Source organism: Anomaloglossus baeobatrachus, chromosome 2 (assembly GCF_048569485.1).
Source record: "Anomaloglossus baeobatrachus isolate aAnoBae1 chromosome 2, aAnoBae1.hap1, whole genome shotgun sequence".
In the NCBI taxonomy this organism is placed as follows: domain Eukaryota; kingdom Metazoa; phylum Chordata; class Amphibia; order Anura; family Aromobatidae; genus Anomaloglossus; species Anomaloglossus baeobatrachus.
This window is the reverse complement of record NC_134354.1, coordinates 126474288-126487442: the sequence shown is the minus strand read 5'-3', so window position 1 is coordinate 126487442 and position 13155 is coordinate 126474288. Positions and strand designations below refer to the sequence as shown.

The 13155-nt window shown below is 46.3% G+C and overlaps 1 protein-coding gene across 4 annotated transcripts in view; it reads left to right on the top strand.

Annotated features, from left to right (window-relative positions):
- Window positions 1–13155, top strand: part of MYO1C (myosin IC) — a 207211-nt gene that overhangs the window by 28609 nt on the left and 165447 nt on the right. The window lies entirely within an intron of this gene.

Sequence of the window (13155 nt, the reverse complement as noted above, 5' to 3'; positions counted from 1 at the left end):
CAAAATACTGCATCCGTGTTTTTTTACCATTATCTATGGCAAAAACCGGAAGTACCTGCTATAAAGAAGTGACATGCTCATTCTTTTTGCTGCATAAATTCTGCAGCAAAACCTGTAGGGGGAAAAAAAACTGTGCGTGCACATCATTTTTGTTTTTTTTACTATAGGTTTTGCTGGGGAAGGACTGCAGAAGAAAGGTTCTGAACATTTTCTGCAGCAATTCATACAGCAAAACCGCACATGTGCACAGGGCCTTGGGCTACGTGCACACAATGCTTCTTTGTGGTGACCACAAAGATGCACATTTTTGGTCCCAAATAAACGCACCCTTGGCATGTATTTTTTGCATTTTTTTAACAATGTTTTTGCCCAGTGCGTTTAAGTCAAATTTATTAACTGGAAGGGCTCAAAAACGCACAAAGAATTGACATGCTGCATCTTTGTGGTCACCACAAAGAACCAGCCAAAAAAAAAACTTCAACGTGTGGACAGAAAAACTAAAATCTCATAGACTTTGCTGGGGAAGGTAATGCATGCAGTTTTGAGAGCAACACTGCACCCCAAAAACGCGGCAATAAACGCAGCGTGGCCACAAGGCCTTAAAGGGGGTCTTCCAATTTAAAGTATTTTATTAACTGACCCCTCGTTTCTAATGTTTAAAAGGAACCGGTCAGGTCCCATATGCATTCTGAGCTATAAGCAGGGTGTTGCGTGGCCTAAAGCCTAAAGGCCGCTTTACACGCTGCGATATCGTGACCGATATCGCTAGCGTGCGTTCCCGCCCCCATTGGTTGTGCGACACTGGCAAATCGCTGCCCGCGGCACACAACATCGCGCGAACCCTTCACACTACTTACTTGCCTAGCGACGTCGCTGTGAGCGGCGAACCGCCTCCTTTCTAAGGGGGCGAACAGCATCAGCGTCACAGCAGCGTCACTGAACAGCCGCCCAATAGAAGCGGAGGGGCAGAGATGAGCGGGACTTAACATCCCGCCCACCTCCTTCCTTCCTCATTGCCGGCGGGCGCAGGTAAGGTGAGGTTCCTCGTTCCTGCGGTGTCACACATAGCGATGTGTGCTGCCGCAGGAGCGACGAACTACTTCGTACACCGATCAGCAGCGATATGAGAATGGACCCCCATGTCACTGAGCCATTTTGAACGTTTTTGCGACGATTCAAAATCGCTCATAGGTGTCACACGCAAAGATATCGCTAAAGCGACCGGATGTGCGTCACAAATTCCGTGACCCCAACGAGATTGCTCGGGCGATGTCGCAGCGTGTAACGCCTGCTTTAGACACACGGCGAGAAAAATGGTGCGAGTGGAGTGCAAAAAAAACATCGCATTCCACTCGTACCAATATTAGCCTATGTCCTAGCACCCATGAGCATGCTGTGATTGCAATACGAGACTCTTTTTCTCTCGCACCCATTCAAGTCTATGGGGCGAGAGAAAGATCGCACTGCACTCGCGGTACAGCGGTGTACCCGCGAGTGCAGAGCGAGAATCGCAATAGCCAGCTACGGAGGAGAGAGAGAGATAAATCCCTCCCCTCCTCCTTGCCAGCCCGCCCCTCCTTGTGGGTGTGATACCATGGATTTACATGTGCGATGTCACAATCAGCGTCTTCAGATCCGGCGCGTGCGCACTTACCATTCCCGCGTCATTAGGGTGCTCGCTTTACTCCTTCAGATGTGCTCTGTGCATGCTCAGAAGACTCCTGCACAGATGCACACAGTGCATCTGAAGCAGAGAAGCGAGCACCCTGATTACTGCTGCGGGAATGGTAAGTGCGCATGTGCGGGATTTGAGGACGCTGATGGTGACATCACACATGTAAGTCCATGGTATCACGCCCACAGGGTCTGGATACCATGGAATTCATGCAAACGCCCACAGGGCGATGTGACGCCCATGGGGCTAGAGCCCCTGCACATTTACATAGGGAATATGTAAGTAATAAAACGTTTAATTACTTTCATATTCCACAATATTACAACACAGGGATGGGTAGGAAGGAGGTATTAGGCCACACAACACACTGCCTATGGCTATGTGCGCACACTGCGTTTTTTGACGCTGCTTTTTTGGCCGCTAAAAACGCACCTGCGTCGAAAAAACGCGGCAAAAAACGCACGCGTTTTGCCGCGATTTGGTGCGTTTTTTTGCTGCGTTTTGCTGCGTTTTTGCTCACTGCGTCCTTATGCGTTTTTTATCAGTGAACAAAAAAAAAAAAGGTCTGATGTCATTTCCTTCTTCAATCTGTTCTTCATTCTCCACTAGTGTATGCAGAAGAGCAGACAGCTGCAGAACTATAAGGCTCAGCATACTCCATCCAATAGTGTATGCAGGAGAGCAGACAGCAGCTGCAGAACTACAAGGCTCAGCATGCTCCATCCAGGACTGTATGCTTGAGGGAGAGTCAGGGGGAGCAGAACTACAAGGCTCAGCATACTCCATCCAATAGTGTATGCAGGAGAGCAGACAGCAGCTGTCGAACTACAAGGCTCAGCATCCTCCTTCCAGGACTGTATGCAGGATTTCTTTGCCCCCCCAAACAAAAAAAAATGACGTGGGCTTCGCCATATTTTTGTATGCTAGCCGGGTACAGCAGGCTGGTACGGGCTGCCCCCAACCCCCAGCTGCCTATTTGTACCCGGCTGGGAACCAAAAATATAGGGAAGCCCTTTTTTTTTTTTTTAAATTATTTCATGAATTTCATGAAATAATTTAAAAAAAGAAAAATGACGTGAGCTTCGCCCAATTTTTGACTCCAGCCGGGTACAACTAGGCAGCTGGGGATTGGAATCCACAGTGCAGGGTGCCCATGCTTTCTGGGCACCCCCGCTGTGAATTGCAGTCCCGCAGCCACCCCAGAAAATGGCGCTTTCATAGAAGCGCCATCTTCTGGCGCTGTATCCAACTCTTCCAGCTGCCCTGATGCCGGGTGGCTCGCCGGGTAATAATGGGGTTAGGGCTAGCTGTATAGCTGGCCCTAAGCCCGAAATTCATGGTGTCACGCCAATATTAGACATGGCCACCATGAATTTCTAGTAAAGATAAAAAAAAAAAACACAACACACAGAAAAATATTTTTATTAGAAATAAAACACAACACAATTAGTGACTCCATCTTTATTGAAATAACTCCCCCTCCGCAGTAATCCTGGGTCAGGGTCCCGCGCCGTCCAATCCGGATCTAATATCATCTGATAGGTTTGCTGGAAGACAAAGCGATCAGATGATGTGTCAGGATCAAGTGCCTGAATCCCATCACACATCAGCTGATTGTATAAAAGCCGTTTATACAATCAGCTGATGCATCGGTGCAAAAAAAAAATAAAAAAAATAATACTCACTTATGTGCTGATTACCGGCAGCTCCTGGAGCGATGGGGCGGGAGTCTGATCCCGTCCGACCGCTGCAGCAGCTGCCGGTATTCAGGGATGAAGTCTCCTGACGCATCCGCTGATACCGGCCGGGCGCCCGCGTCACCGCGATACTTACGATCACCTGATGCGTCAGGTGACTGCATCAGGTGATCCATCGCCAGGTCCTGCATCCATCGGAGGTTTCCCGGCCGTCTGCACACAGCCGGAGCGGGGGTGGCGATACCGTGAGAGGAGATGGGAACGGGCATGGCACCGGGAGTCTGCAGACAGGTGAGTATAACTTTTTTTTTTTTTTTTTTTTTCTACTGTTAACTTGTGTTTTCGCAGCCGCTTCCACCTCCTGCCTGTACATGGCGCCGCACGGCAGCATACATGCACAGGACCGGAGGTGGAAGCGGCGGTGACGGTACCGGGAGGATTCACGCTTCTGTATATACTGACAGAAGGAATCCTCTTCCTGTACACGTCACTTTACTACCCACCTCCTGCGTTTATAGCTGCGTTTTTGGTCTTAGAAACGCACCAAAACGCAGCTATTTGCGTTTCTCATTGCGTCTTTCAACATCCCATTGAACTCAATGGATGAAAAGCGCAGTGAAAAACGCGGGAATAATTGACATGCTGCGTTTTTGTGGCACCACAAAAACGCAGCTGAAAAAAAACAGATGTGTGCGGACAGCAAAAATGAAAACTCAGACTTTGCTGGGGAAGCAAAGTCCTGCAGTTTTGAGGCCAAAAACACACCCGAAAAACGCACTGTGCGCACATAGCCTATAGCTCAGAATGCATATGAGACCTGACAGGTTCCCTTTAATCTATGGAGGTCAAACCGCTGGGGCCTCCTCTGACTGGAACAATGGGTGTCCTTGGTCCCTTGTTCGTGCCCAAACTATGGATAACAGGTGTTTGAACATGATCAACCTTCTGTCCATGCTATAAAAACACCCAAGTTGTCCTTTGATCCCTGGGGGTCCCAGCAGATGGGAACATACCATTTTAGTATTTATCTCCTACCCAGATGAAAGGTGATCGTACCGTAGTTGCTACATTCATGTTACATGGTGAGTATAGGTCACAATGGCTGGAGGTCTTCTGACCCAAACTGGACCATTTTATAGGCAGAAATGAGGCTATTGAGCTCAGATCAGGAGACCCGCGCTGCTTCTGGGTCCATACTTTGCCTTATTGTATAAAACCTTTCATTTACTGTTAAATTGCGACTTTTATAGATTACTTATTATTTATAGATTATTTATAAAGTGCCAACATTCTGCAGCACTTTACAATTCACAGGGGGCATATACAGAAAATATCAGACATCACAAAATAACACCATGCAACAGAGGAAGAGGAGTGCGGGCTCCGCTCACAGGCTACAATCTATGAAATCCCCTTGATTCCAAGAAATGTGAAATGTACAGTAATTTCAGCTGAGAACCAAACCTTTTTAGTCCCTTGTTTTCTCGGCTGAACACAAGAACCAGAGTGATCTAAACTGAAACTATATTACATGTAATACTTGTAAGGCAAGCGACCATTTACTATGAGCCTTATCCTAAATGCAAAGTGGATAAGCCATTGCCATAAACGTAGTCAAGGCTCTAGTGTATGTGTTTGAATGGTATTTGCTTAGATGATAAAGTTGTTCTGTTTTTACTGTGTGTAACGTACAATAACCCTGTGCCTCTTGGCTATAGATACCTTTGACATGGATTATTTTTTTTTTAGGTCTATAAAATTGTATGTTTGTCTCCAGTCTTCTTCCTCATTTCATATGTAAACCCCCCTGATTTGCTGTTTGCAGCTTGATGCAAGTTTTATGTATTTCTCTTGTGTGGCTGCCTCTGTCATATAGGCTGGGTGTAAGGACTGTATCCAGAGCTCCGCTGTCTTCTTCAGCTCATGCTGCCCTTATTTCTTCATGTGCTTTCCTCCTTTACTGTGGCCTGTTTTCTCTACCATCATTTGGACTGCAAAGATTTTTTCCCTCTCCACAAGTTGGTTGTTTTGTGTACATCCCTCTCCCCTCCCCTCTCTCTATTTTAGGGCTAGGTTCACATTTCCGTTGTTTTGCATCAGTCACAATCCGTCGCCTTGAGGAATTACGGTATCCTGCAAAATATTTTTAACCAGGATACACATCGGGTAACCAAGCAATGCACTTTGGTTAGTTACCCGATATTTACACTGGTTACATGTGCAGGGAGCCAGCGCTAAGCAGTGTATGCTGGTATCCAAGATAAATATCGGGTAACCAAGCAAAAAGTGCTTTGCTTTTAGTTACCCGATATTTACCCTGGATACGTGTGCAAGGAGGCCACACTTCCCCACTCGGCTCCGCCCCCTCCCGCACTCCGCATGTGTACACACTCGCACACACTCACTTGTCCCCAGCCCTGCAGTCCCCGCGGCACTGACGTCCTCAGCGCCACGGCCCCCGCTCGGCTGCGCCCCCTCGCGCTCCGCCCCCGCACACAACAGAGTCCGACAATGATTTCTGTTTTGTCATCCGTTGTACAACACATCAGTCACATGCGTCAAGCAACGCATGTGACTGATGCAAAACAACGGAAATGTGAACCTAGCCTTAATACTGAGAGAAGGGAGGAGAGCTGTTGGGCTAAGGACACACGGCGAAGTAAAAAAATCACATTCCACTCGGACCAATGTTACTCCCATGAGTGTTTTTTTTTTTTTCCCTCTCCGCCCTAATCAGACCGAGAAAAGAATTGCAGAATGCTGCAGGTGGAATCCGATTTAGTTTTCTCTCGCACCTATAGAAGTCTATGGGTGTGAGAGAAACATCGCATCGCATTGCACTTGCATTACAGTGGAGTGCTGTGCTATATACCCATCAGCTGACAATGGAGGAGATGGGGAGATTAATCCCTCCCTCTTCTGTGCAGCTGTGCTGTGATCGGATAACAGTGGCATGACACTCTGCTTACACTCCAGCAGAGCGGTAGCAGAGTGTCATGCGATGCACTTGCAGTAGTGCTCATGTGGCCCCAGCCTTAAGGCCCTGTCTCAGACACAGATAAATCTGCGGCAGATCTGTGGTTGCAGTGAAATTGTGGACAATCAGTGCCAGGTTTGTGGCTGTGTACAAATGCAACAATATGTCCATGATTTCACTGCAACCACAGATCTGCCAAAGATTTATCTCTGTGTGTGACTGGGCCTTTAGAGACTATTTGATAGATTTGTATCTCTTTTGAAATCATTGAAGTACTAAAAACAGACACTCTGCAGAAGCAAAATGGAACATTTTTTTTTATGTTTTAATGAAAACTGTATAAAAGGTTTCTTAGCTGTAATTGTGTGAATTATTCCCACAGTAGCATTAGTTTTCACAAAGTATAGTAAATTACTTATTAATACATAGACTAAGCTCATCATAACATTCTTTTCGTAACACTTGTTTTTTTTTCTCCCCTCTCTGCCCTCTATTCATCCAGCCTCAGCCTGGAGTCACACGAGCGTATGTTCTCTCATGCGAGAGAATCGGCCCAATTATGATCAGAGACTGAGCCAAGTGTTATTTACAGTGATCCAGTTCTCTCGCTCTCGGAGCACAGATGAGAAGTTGGAGAACATAATTTCTCCATTGTCTGTGTTTGTGTAAATTGGACTGCACTCAGATGACATCCGAGTGCAGTCTGATGGTTCACACCCATGGACTTGAATGGGTGTGCGTGATTAGATATACACTGCCAATCACATGCTGCTTATTTTTCCTCATGCCGATACGACATGAGAAAAAGTACGCTAATTGGCACTCGGCCGTAGAATAAAATTGGTGCAAGGACTATCAGAAGAAACATCGGATAGCACCTGTCCGTGTTATACGCTTATGTGAGCGAAATTCTCACACTGCTCCCTCTCCTGTGTTGATGGCTCAGCTCCATCCACCACAAATGACATTTTATCAAGCTAATCTAAGGCTACATGCGCACGCTGCGTTTTTGGCTGCAGTTTTGTTGTCAGAACTTTCTGACATTTGACTTCCCAGCAAAGTCTATGAGAAGTCAGATTTGTCATGCGCACGTTGCAGTTTTTGTCAGCGTTTTATTTGGCAAAAGTTTGTGACAAAAAAATGCAGCATGTTCATTCTACTTGCGTTTTTGTCAACATTTGTCACAAAAACGTAGCAAAAACGCAGGGTGTGAAAAACGCACCGAAAATGCAGCACAAAGGCACCTATAATTACAAACATTTTTTGGGACATTTCCAGGCTCTCTGACAAGGTGCCGTTTTGGCTGCAGTTTGTGAACACAAATAGATGCCGCGTGCGCATGTAGCCTAACCGTCACACATAACGAGATCGCTAGCGAGATCGCAGCTGAGTCACGGTTTCTGTGACGCAGTAGCGATCCCGTTAGCGATCTTGTTATGTGTGACATCTACCAGCGATCAGGCCCCTGCTGTGAGATCTCTAGTCCTTGCAGAATGGTCAGGCCATTTTCTTCAAAGGCGATGTCCTGCTGGGCAGGACACATCTCTGTGTTTGACACTGTGTGACAGGGTCACAGTGACTGCGGAGATCGTTATACAGGTCGCTACTGCGACCTGTATTGTTCCTGCATCGCTGGTAAGATCTGACTGTGTGACATCTCACCTGCGACCTCCCAGCGACTTACCTGCAATCCCTATTAGGTCGCATCGTTTTCAGGATCGCTGGTAAGTCGTGGTGTGTGACTGGGCCTTCAGAATTACATTCGTTCTATTCTTCTGTACACATCTCTGCCAGTCTAATTTTATCTTTATCTGTACAGCTGCCTTTTTTTTATACATCATTGTTAGCTGGTTTTCAGCAGAGCTCAACTGCCCTGCTCTCTTCCACAACAGAAATTGTAATAACTAGGCTCACCTGCACATGGTACACAATGGATGTATATGACAGAAGATAATCCTCTGCCATTGGGTTTTCCTTAATTTCTAAATGTGGTTTGTAAACAGCCACCCTCTGAGAGTTGGGTCCCATGTTCTTTGGCTATGGTGACATAAAACTATTTACAAGCTATGTATTCTTTAAAGGTACCGTCACACTAAACAACTTACCAGCGATCCCAACAACGATACAACCTGATAGGGATCGCTGGTAAGTTGCTAGGAGGTTGCTGGTGAGAGGTCACACAGTCAGACGCTCCAGCGATCCCACCAGCAACCTGACCTGGCAGGGATCGCTGGAGCATCGCTACACGGGTTGCTGGTGAGCTGTCCACAAGCAACCCAGTGACCAGCCCCCAGCCAGCAGCGACTCACTGAAGCGATGCTGCGCTTGGTAACTAAGGTAAATATCGGGTAACCAACACGATATTTACCTTGGTTACCAGCGCACGCAGCTACACATGCAGAGAGCAGCGCACACTGCTTAGCGCTGGCTCCCTGCTCTCCTAGTTACAGCACACATGGGGTTAATTACCCGATGTGTACTCTGCTACACGTGCAAGGAGCAGGAGCCGGCACTGACAGTGAGAGCGGCGGAGGCTGGTAACAAAGGTAAATATCGGGTAACCAAGGACAGGGCTTCTTGGTTACCCGATGTTTACCGTGGTTACCAGTGTCCGCAGAAGCCGGCTCCTGCTGCCTGCACATTTAAGTCCCCTTTACACACTGAGACTTTGCTGCACAGCGGGAAACAAAGGACCAAAGAATGGTCCTGAACGATTTGTAGCGATCAGCAACTTCACAGCAGGGGCCAGGTCGCTGATGCGTGTCACACACTGCAATGTCGCTGGGAGAGGTCGCTATTACGTCACAAAACCGGTGACGTTACAGCGATGTCGTTTGCGATGTTGCAGTGTGTAAAGGGGCCTTTTACAGTTGTCTGTGTTCAGCTCTACCAACGTAGATGTTTGTCAGATTGACTTGGTGATAGAGCATCGTTTGACTATTCGGATACTGAAAGGGTGTAATCATGTCAGAAATGTTAGCATCTTATCACAGGCTTCCTTTATTATAACGTGACTGAGCCTAGGCTGGTGCTATCACCAGCTCTCTGGCCTGGTATCAGAATCTTCGTTTTAGAGCTTAATGGCTGCTCTATTGCTACAGTAACAAAGTGTATAGATAAATACAGTTACAGTGCACATGTATATGCTCCTGAGCATACCGTTATCTAAAGTATGTCTGGATCATCTTTTTGTATAACCTGGGATAAGACAACGTGATGTAAAAATGTATTCATAAAGCAGAACACCACAGAAACCAAACATACTAAGTTTTTGCAATCTTTCCTTCCTGATTGCAAATTGTTTGGACTTAGTGTCTGAATCTCACCAACGCCCCTGCCCGGCAGGTTACACAAACACAGGCACAAGTCAGAGGTGAATGGAAGCTGTACGTCACCGCGATCCCAAGCTCAGGAGGTGAGCACTGAATGTGTAGGAAATATTTTGCTTTAGGCTATAGATGTTCCAGAGAAGCTAGGAGCTGCAGAAAATCCTTGGCAAAGCACCAGATAGAGACCTCTGCTTGTCATCAGGTCATGTCTCCATCATTTCTTATAAAATGTTGGAACAAATTTTGAAAAGTTTTAAAATGTAACAACATATTTGAGAGACTTCACTATGAAGTCAGTAGATAATGATGAGCGATTACTAAAGTGCTCCAGTCCTGTTTACTCGAGTCGAGCAAGTTTTTATGCTCTCTGCTCGAGAGTAACGAGTATTAGAGAAGTCAAATATTGACCAGTTCGGCTCTTAGCCAACATACAGCCAGCCATAAACAGGGCATTTCCGGGGGGAGGGAGGGCTGTCTGCTTCTTTTTTTCACACACAATTTGAACACATTAGCTCTCTCTGGAGTAAAACATTCAGAGACTGCAAGTGGCTCTCACCGGGGTGCCAGCCCCATCACTCATTGAAGGGAGACTGATCAATGTGTCGGATCATTCACAGATGTCCCATCCAATCACCTGTGATACTTGGCCAAGTGCCGAGCGTACCTGAGCACCCCGATGCTGGATCATTGAGTAGTGGTGAGCAAGTTCACTCATCATTATAGATAAACTACGCTCTAGAGATGAGCGAACCCCAACTGTAAAGTTCAGGTTTTGTACGAACACTAACTTTAAAATAAAAATAAATCAATTAGTGTCAAAACTTGGGTGTTGTAGGTATGCTAACCACTTGATCGAGCATCTGGGTGCCTGGGTACGCTCAGTATTTGGCCAATTAGGAGTTGCTCTAAGTGGGGGTAAAGTTTTCATATGTAGTGTGTACAATTAAAAAAAAAAAAAACAAACAAAAAACAAAACCTCCCAATGGGGTTTGGGCTCCGGGATCAACTTCAGGTCAAGACTGGGTCCCAAACGTAGATAAAGTCCAACATAGTTGTAGAAAAAGATAAGGACCACATATCCAAAACTCATAAGGTGTTCTAATGCCACTGGGCAAAAATTTATGCATCTGAACATGAGGTTCTTGGCTAAACATTCTGATCAGACTGTATGAAGCCCCCTGCCACGTCAAGATGAACCTCTGAGTGGGTCCCTAACTTTGATGCCTTAAAGATACGGCACCGTGCACCAACCACTGCCGCAGCAACAATGCACCAGCAGGGCAGGTGACCTGGTGCCTCACAGCGCCCATACTGCAAGGCGGAGTCCCCAAGTCCAGGCCACACCGCTCCACAGACACAAAACCGCCACACAGCACAAACGCCCTGTGAAAGGAGCTAAATAACTCACCTTCCACCAGCTCCTAGTATGTGAACTAAGCGCAAAAAAAAAGCAGACCCCTCTTGCAGTCTCCTGCTTATTAAAAACACCTGTGCCAAATGGGAGGAGTGCTGGTCCAAATAATACAAAAAAAAAACAAAGGAGATACACCATGCATTGCAGCATAGTTGTAGAAAATCTAAAGTCCAGCTGAACCCGGCAAACCCGAACTTCCATGGGTCCGCTCATCTCTACTGTGCACACTTGGCTTCTGATCAGAATATGACTAATTAGGCCGGGGCCACGTGGGGATTACTGCGATCCCCTCGCACGACACTCTGCTCACGCTGGCACTACAGCAGAACCGAGTGTCATGCGAGTGTCCCTGCGACTGAGGTCCGACCGTGCGAGCGGACCTCAGCTGCAGGGGGCGGGCAGGTTCTGAGGAGGGGAGGGAGGGATTTATCTCCCTCTCTTCTCCATAGCCGGCTATTGCCATTCTCGCCCTGCACTTACGATACACCGGTGTGCTGCGAGTGCAGTGCGATTTTTATTTCTTTTTTTTTCTTCCCCCCCCCCCCTCCCCTCGACCCATAGACTTGAATGGGTGCGATAGAAAGAGTCTCGCATTAGCCGCAGCATGCTGCGATTGTTTTCTCGGTCCAATTAGGGCTGAGAAAATAATCGCTCATGGGTGCTGACACACAGGCTAATATTGGTCCGAGTGGAATGCGGTGTTTTATCGCACTCCACTCACACCGATTTTAATGCCGTGTGGCTTAGACCTTATAAGAGTGCTCATTTTTTACTTTTGGCTCAGTTATACAGGCTGGCACTCGCCCGATAAAATCTCCTTTGTCAGAACTGAGGACTTTTAAGCATACCTAAAATAAATCAACGTGATGATGTTAGCTAAAGTATAAAGAATGATCGTTCTGTGCATAGTGTCGGCCTGTCACAGCAGAGCAATAAACCACTGCCAATTGGTTTTCAAATTCCCCGTCATTAAATGGCTGTGGGTGGCGCGACTAAGTATGCCATTACAGTTCTGCTATGTAAGTGAGACTGATTAGCCTGTGCCAGTGTGTCGTGGTGACTGGCACTCTGTGCTTTTTGTCGCTAGCGTGAAGTGGGGATATAGTTCTGGTATTGACGCTTTGTTTTAGTGTGTTTCTTGTCGGCGTTCCCCAGGCAGGAATTGCATTTCGTCATCTCACACCCAGGCTTCTTTTTTTTTTTTTTTCTTTTTTAAAAGAGCAGTAGGCTGTGTGTCAGGAATGCTTACAATGCCAAGGGCCCTCTTAGCAGCGTAACTGATTAGCACCCTCATGGTATTTTAGGAGTCGACCCCGTGAACAGATGTATTACTCGTTACTAAAACATTTCTTGTATTTCATCACAAATCTCAGGGAGTGGAAGTTTCCTAACCATGAAATGATAAGTTATTGGGTAAACTCCGCTCTGCCCTTCCCTGGTGTCAGTGGAATGTGGAATTTCAGATGTTTGTTTGAAAAAGGGCACAGCCTATGAGTGATATTTTTGGATCTGGCACCCATTCCTTCCTTTTGGAGCTAGAACAGACTTGTTTCCAAAATATAACCTCTTACTACATGAATATAATGCCTGTATCGAAAACAAAAAAAAGAGCAAAGATAATATTTGAGGTATGTTCCTTTTTAGTTTTTAGGCGGTGCCTTATGTTAAATACTTGGCACTATGAGCCGTTGTGACCTCCTACACAGGATGTGCGTAGTCTAGATAGGGCCTTTTATGATTTAGGTGTTTTCAGAAAAAGCATAGGATGGATAATACTGTAAATTTGCATCTGTTTTGCAGCTGCGGACAATTGTATCTCTACCTCTCATAAAAATCAATAGACCCCATTTGCAAATCCATTTAGCTTTGCAGATTGGCTACCTAAATGAAAGGGCCGTTGTCTGATCACCACCAAATATTTGTTGCCAGGGGGATTGTTTTATAGCTTTCGCCTGTTTTTGGTTAATGGTTGTATTATTGCTCAGTAAGCATATGTTACTTGTATCCCTGCAATGAGTCATCCGAAGAAGCATTAGTATCATATCTTTCATCCGATTTGGAAC